This window comes from Zea mays, chromosome 3 (assembly GCF_902167145.1).
Source record: "Zea mays cultivar B73 chromosome 3, Zm-B73-REFERENCE-NAM-5.0, whole genome shotgun sequence".
NCBI classification, from domain to species: Eukaryota; Viridiplantae; Streptophyta; class Magnoliopsida; order Poales; family Poaceae; genus Zea; species Zea mays.
In genome coordinates, this window is record NC_050098.1 from 87,457,002 (window position 1) to 87,464,070 (window position 7,069).

The following is a 7,069-nucleotide window of genomic DNA, read 5'->3' on the forward strand; positions in this document are numbered from 1 at the left end:
ATCAAGACAAGGAGGATGAAGAGCAAAGGCCGCCACACCCAAGAGTCCACCAAGCAATACAATGAGATCATCCCGTCGACACCATCCTCGGCGACATTCATAAGGGGGTAACTACTCGATCTCGTGTTGCACATTTTTGTGAACATTACTCTTTCGTTTCCTCTACTGAGCCACACAGGGTAGAGGAAGCACTCCAAGATACGGATTGGGTGATGGCAATGCAAGAGGAGCTCAACAACTTCACAAGGAATGAGGTATGGCACTTGGTTCCACGTCCTAATCAAAATGTTGTAGGAACCAAATGGGTCTTCCGCAACAAGCAAGATGAGCATGGTGTGGTGACAAGGAACAAAGCTCGACTTGTGGCCAAAGGATACTCCCAAGTCGAAGGTTTGGATTTCGGTGAAACCTATGCACCCGTAGCTAGGCTTGAGTCAATTCGCATATTATTAGCCTATGCTACTTACCATGGCTTTAAGCTTTATCAAATGGACGTGAAAAGTGCCTTCCTCAACGGACCAATCAAGGAAGAGGTCTATGTTGAGCAACCTCCCGGCTTTGAAGATAGTAAGTACCCTAACCATGTCTATAAGCTCTCTAAGGCGCTTTATGGGCTCAAGCAAGCCCCAAGAGCATGGTATGAATGCCTAAGAGACTTCCTTATCGCTAATGGCTTCAAAGTCGGCAAGGCCGATCCTACACTCTTCACTAAAACTCTTGACAATGATTTGTTTGTATGCCAAATTTATGTTGATGATATCATATTTGGGTCTACTAACGAATCTACTTGTGAGGAAGTTAGTAGGATCATGACACAGAAATTCGAGATGTCTATGATGGGGGAGTTGAAGTATTTCTTAGGATTCCAAGTAAAGCAACTCCAAGAGGGCACCTTCATTAGCCAAACGAAGTACACTCAAGACATTCTAAACAAGTTTGGGATGAAGGATGCCAAGCCCATCAAGACACCCATGGGAACAAATGGGCATCTCGACCTCGACACGGGAGGTAAGTCCGTGGATCAAAAGGTATACCGGTCGATGATTGGTTCATTGCTTTACTTATGTGCATCTCGACCGGATATTATGCTTTCCGTTTGCATGTGTGCAAGATTCCAAGCCGACCCTAAGGAATCACACCTTACGGCCGTAAAACGAATCTTGAGATATTTGGCTTACACTCCTAAGTTTGGGCTTTGGTACCCTCGGGGATCCACATTTGATTTGATTGGTTATTCGGATGCCGATTGGGCAGGGTGTAAGATTAATAGAAAGAGCACATCGGGGACTTGCCAGTTCTTGGGAAGATCCTTGGTGTCTTGGGCTTCAAAGAAGCAAAATTCAGTCGCTCTTTCTACCGCCGAAGCCGAGTACATTGCCGCAGGCCATTGTTGCGCGCAATTACTTTGGATGAGGCAAACCCTGCGGGACTACGGTTACAAACTAACCAAAGTTCCTCTTCTATGTGATAATGAGAGTGCAATCAAAATGGCCGACAATCCCGTCGAGCATAGCCGCACTAAGCACATAGCCATTCAGTATCATTTTCTTAGGGATCACCAACAAAAGGGGGATATCGAGATTTCTTACATCAACACTAAAGATCAATTAGCCGATATCTTTACCAAGCCTCTTGATGAACAAACTTTTACCAAACTTAGGCATGAGCTCAATATTCTTGATTCACGCAACTTCTTTTGCTAGATTGCACACATAGCTCATTTATATACTTTTGATCATATCTCTTTTATATGCTATGACTAATGTGTTTTCAAGTCTATTTCAAACCAAGTCATAGGTATAATGAAAGGGAATTGGAGTCTTCGGCAAAGACAAAGGCTTCCACTCCGTAACTCATCCTTCGCCGTCGCTCCAAGCCACTCTTCACCTTTGGGGGAGAAAGCAAAAGACTTCGTCTTTGGTATAATCTTAACTCATTTATTTATGACCAAAGGGGAAGATAACACTTCGAGGGCTCTAATAATTCCGTTTTTGGCGATTCATGCCAAAGGGGGAGCGAGTATGAGCCCAAAGCAAAAGGACCGCACCACCACCAATTTCAAAAACTTAGTGTTTTACAAGAGTATTTATCAATTGGTATCCTATTGTGTTCAAAAGGGGGAGAAAGTAGTATTTAAAAAATGATATATCAAAACCCTCTTGAACACTAAGAGGAGGATCTCCTTTAGGGGGAGTTTTGTTTAGTCAAAGGAAAAGCATTTGAAACAGGGGGAGAAAATTTCAAATCTTGAAAATGCTTTGCAAAATCCTATTCATTTACCTTTGACCATTTGTAAAAGAACTTTGAAAAGGATTTACAAAAGAGTTTGCAAAAACAAAACATGTGGTGCAAGCGTGGTCCAAAATGTTAAATAAGAAAGAAACAATCCATGCATATCCTGTAAGTAGTTATATTGGCTCAATTCCAAGCAACCTTTACACTTACATTATGCAAACTAGTTCAATTATGCACTTCTATATTTGCTTTGGTTTGTGTTGGCATCAATCACCAAAAAGGGGGAGATTGAAAGGGAATTAGTCTTACACCTAGTTCCTAAATAATTTTGGTGGTTGAATTGCCCAACACAAATCTTTGGACTAACTAGTTTGCTCTAGTGTATAAGTTATACAGGTGTCAAAGGTTCACACTTAGCCAATAAAAAGACCAAGTGTTGGGTTCAACAAAAATGCAAAGGAGCAACCGAAGGCTCCTCTGGTCTGGCGCACCGGACTGTCCGGTGTGCCACCGGACATGTCCGGTGCACCAGAGGACTCAGGTTTCAAACTCGTCACCTTCGGGAATTTCCAGAGGCCACTCCGCTATAATTCACCGGACTGTCCGGTGCTCCCTCCAGCCGCTCCGCTATAATTCACCGGACTGTCCGGTGCATCTACGGAGCAACGGCTACTTCAGGCGCCAACGGCTACCTGCAGCGCATTTAATACGCGCGCAGCGCGCGCAGAAGTCAGAGACGCCCATGCCGGCGCACCGGACAATGAACAGTGCATGTCCGGTGCGCCACCGGACATCAAGGCGGGCCCAGAAGTCAGAACTCCAACGGTCGATTTCCAACGGCACTGGTGACGTGGCGGGGGCACCGGACTGTCCGGTGTGCACCGGACTGTCCGGTGCGCCATCGAACAGACAGCCCAGCCAACGGTCAAGTTGGTGGTTGGGGCTATAAATACCCCAACCACCCCACCATTCAATCCATCCAAGTTTTCCACTTCTCAACCACTTACAAGAGCTAGGCATTCAATTCTAGACACACCAAAGAGATCAAATCCTCTCCAATTCCACAAAAGGCTTTAGTGACTAGTGAGAGAGATTTGCCGTGTTCTCTTGAGCTCTTGCGCTTGGATTGCTTCTTTTCCTTCTCACTTGTTCTTGTGATCAAAACTCCATTGTAATCAAGGCAAGAGGCACCAATTGTGTGGTGGCCCTTGCGGGGAAGTTTTGTTCCCGGCTTTGATTTGAGAAGAGAAGCTCACTCGGTCGGAAGGACCGTTTGAGAGAGGGAAGGGTTGAAAGAGACCCGGCCTTTGTGGCCTCCTCAACGGGGAGTAGGTTTGAGAGAACCGAACCTCGGTAAAACAAATCCGCGTGTCACACTCTTCATTTGCTTGTGATTTGTTTTCCACCCTCTCTCACGGACTCGGTTTTATTTCTAACGCTAACCCGGCTTGTAGTTGTGTTTATATTTGTAAAATTTCAGTTTCGCCCTATTCACCCCCCCTCTAGGCGACTATCAACTAGCACAAGTGCGAAAAACCTCAGTCTACCGCGAAGACTATCCGTGCAGAAGCCACCTAACGGTGCAGCCGGACCAGCACAACAAAAGAAAAATCGACAACACCAAACTGCCCACGCCTAGACCGACTATATGCGCACCAGCACACCATAACAAAACACACCAGACCAAGTACATAACGCCTTCGCAAGCATAGCCAAGTGTGCGGGGGCACACAACCTCATCATACAAGCCTTTACACATGTACAAGCGAGGGCACCACACTCTACATCGGCTCAACCTTAGGAATAATTCCCATCTCCCTATAATTAAATAACATTATCCTAAGCTCCTCACCCGCAAAAAGACGTCGCAATTCCCCTTCACCTGTACTCACTGCGGCTGGCAAAGACAATAGTTCCTGCCGGCCAGCCCTACTCACACGAAGCCGACCTCCCTCCGCTTCACTCACTCTGCGTTTCGCAACCGCCCTTCGTCGCCGGCGCCCAGTACTAGGACCAGGCACATCTTCTGTGTCCGCAGCGCGCGGTGAAGCCTCCGCCGCAGCCACATCCAAGGCCGCAAAATAGTCCAAATCCTCCTCCGACGACTCCTCAGTCCACTCAACCGAGCTCCCAGAGCCAGCAAAACCAGAAAACTCAGATGCAGAACCATCACATTCATTACCACCATCCACGGTCGAAGCCGCCAAAAATTTAGTAGTGGCGGTTGCGTGCGCAGGCCCAAAATCTTGAACCTGCGCAACAACCAAAATTCAGCAAAATATCCAAAATTCCCCAACTATCTACACCCACTACGCCACCTGCGAAGACCCTGTCGTTGCGGGAGCCTCCGCTGTTGCCTCCGCTGTTGCTTCCGCCGCCACCGTCGCAGGATCTTCAGCACTCGGCGCAGCGGCTGCGGGGGCATCAGGCGCGCCTTCGGCGGTCTCTGGGGGCAGGTCTCCGCCGGCCGCAGCGGATGCGGGGGCATCCGGTGCGCCTTCCGCAGTCTCCGGGGGCGGCTCCAGGGCGGCCCCAGACACGGCCTCCGCCGGGGTCGGCTCCGGGTCAGGCAGCGCGCTGTTCAACGCCCCGAAGTCGTCCACCCTCTCGCCAAGCGCCGCCTAAGACACAACACACAAAATTCAGCAAACCTACACACAGCCCACATCCAGCAAGCGCCAAACAAACGAAAACGTTACCTGAGCCCTCGCCGTCTCAGCCCGCTCCCTAACCACCTCGCGACCGTGCGGACCCCACATCCGGTCGTAGATGGCTCCGGCGGATTCCTTCACCATGGGGTCCTCAACCTTATAGATATCTCGCTCAAAATCTTCATCGGCTTGGTCGAAGACCTCGAAGTGCCGGCACCCTTCGCGGGAGAGCGCGTTCATCGCCCCCTCGCAGGTGACCAGGGAGGCGTACGACATAAACCCCTCCACGACAGTGGGGAGTGCCTGCAACTCCTCCTGCACCCACTCCAGGCAGCGAAGTCCGGGCTCTCGGTCCGGCACTTCGAAGTCACCGGTCCGCGCGCCCAGCTCACGGTATGTATCCATAAGCTGTTTGCGCGTCCGCTCTGCCTCTGCGCGCGACGCGGCCTCGGCCCTCTCCACGCGGCTCTCCAGGGCGGTGAGCCGCTCCGGCAGCTGCTCGGCGCGCTCCCTGGCAATATTGCCCTCCGCTCGCGCCAATTTGGCCTCCGCCTGCGCAGCCTGCCCCTTGGCGAGGGCCTCGTTGGTCTCCCTCCTCTCCCCCGCCAGTTGGCGCCGGAGGTCAGCCTTCTCCCTCTCCAGTGCGGCCACCTTGTCCGCCAGCTTGCGGCACTTACTGTCGGCGGCTGATTTTTCACGGACGGCGTCAGCATGTTGCGTCCGAAGTCTATCGACTTCGGCAGACACAACTGCCGTGAGCGCCCCCAACGCTGTGCGGTCGATGAAGTCAGCCGCCTGCAAAACACACGTAAGACCGCAGGCCCCAGCAAAGCCGAAAAAAAACACCGAAGTCTAGCTCAACGGACCTGACTTAGTGCCTCCTTCACCTCCTCCAGCCGGCGGGACACAGCGCCCGCCTCATCCCTGACAGCCGCGAGGGCCGACACCTCGCCTCCGACGCTAAGAGACCCGCCCTTCGCCTTCGGCACCACGGCAGCCGTCGTGGTCGCCGCGGCAGGCGCAACTATAGCAAGTTGGCCTTCGTCCGACCCTGCGACGTATCAACGAATAATAATAAAAAAAAACCAGCCAACGACTTACCACCAAGATAGTCCTCCACACTAATATCGGTGGCGAAGTCGGCGATACACTTGCCCGACGACGGCAACGCTCGGGCCGCCTTCGCGATCTCCAGCACTCTGCCGGACGGAGGCACAGCCTTCGTCGATTTGGAGCCACCGGCGCCTGCCGTTGCCTCCGGCGCCTTGCTAGATGCAGGGACGCCCGACTTCGCCGCCAGCGGCGGCTTGCCTCCGCCGGGGGCCGCAGCCTTCGCAGCCCCCCGCTGCCTCTTTGGCCTGGCTTCAACAAGCCTGACTGCCGCCTGGCGCTTTTGTGCAGCTCCCTCGCGATCCTTGTCCATCACTGCCGACACAACAGCAGCAATATTCCGCCCGTAAGGAAAAACTCTCCATTCACGAACCATGCGAGATGTAAAAAAGTCTTCGCCGGCCGCGCGGGGGATAGGAACATTCCTAGGCCAGCAACCCCCGATAACCCTCAGCATCCGAGCCGAAGACTCCCGGAGCTCGGGCGAAGACATCCTTCCCCCCGGGGTCGCGCATGTCCTCATCAACTCTCTAGCAAAACCATCGGAAACCCCAAGTCCTCCCATAGCAGTACCTAATTTCCTCTTTTTAGAGGATGGGGCGGCCGCCGGCGCAGGGTCGTCTCTAGTCTCCACCACCGGCTTCTTCCCACGGCGGTCCACATCGTCTTGACCAGGATAGCCGTCATACGACAGTTGATTCAATTCAAAAACCCTGTTCAGACGGTCATTCGACCCGCGAATTTCCCAGCTACGCTGGCCCTCTGTCCTCAGCACGTAACGACCAACGAGCCGCACCGCCCCATCCTCCGCCTCACGCACAAAGGCGGCCGGATCGCGGCTTTGTAGATTCAGCACGATGGCGGGACTTCGCACCACCCTCCCACCATGGAAAGGCATCTGGCGAGGGCATACTTCGCCCAACGCCCAGCCATGCGCCAAGGGCCATACCCCGTACGCCACAAACTCTTCAACCAAATCGCGCCCACTGCTCAGGCCGGCGGCGCACCGAAGGGCCCCTTCGTCCGCATCATCCTCCGCCACCTCAAAGGGCGGGTATGCTGAGTAAAAATGA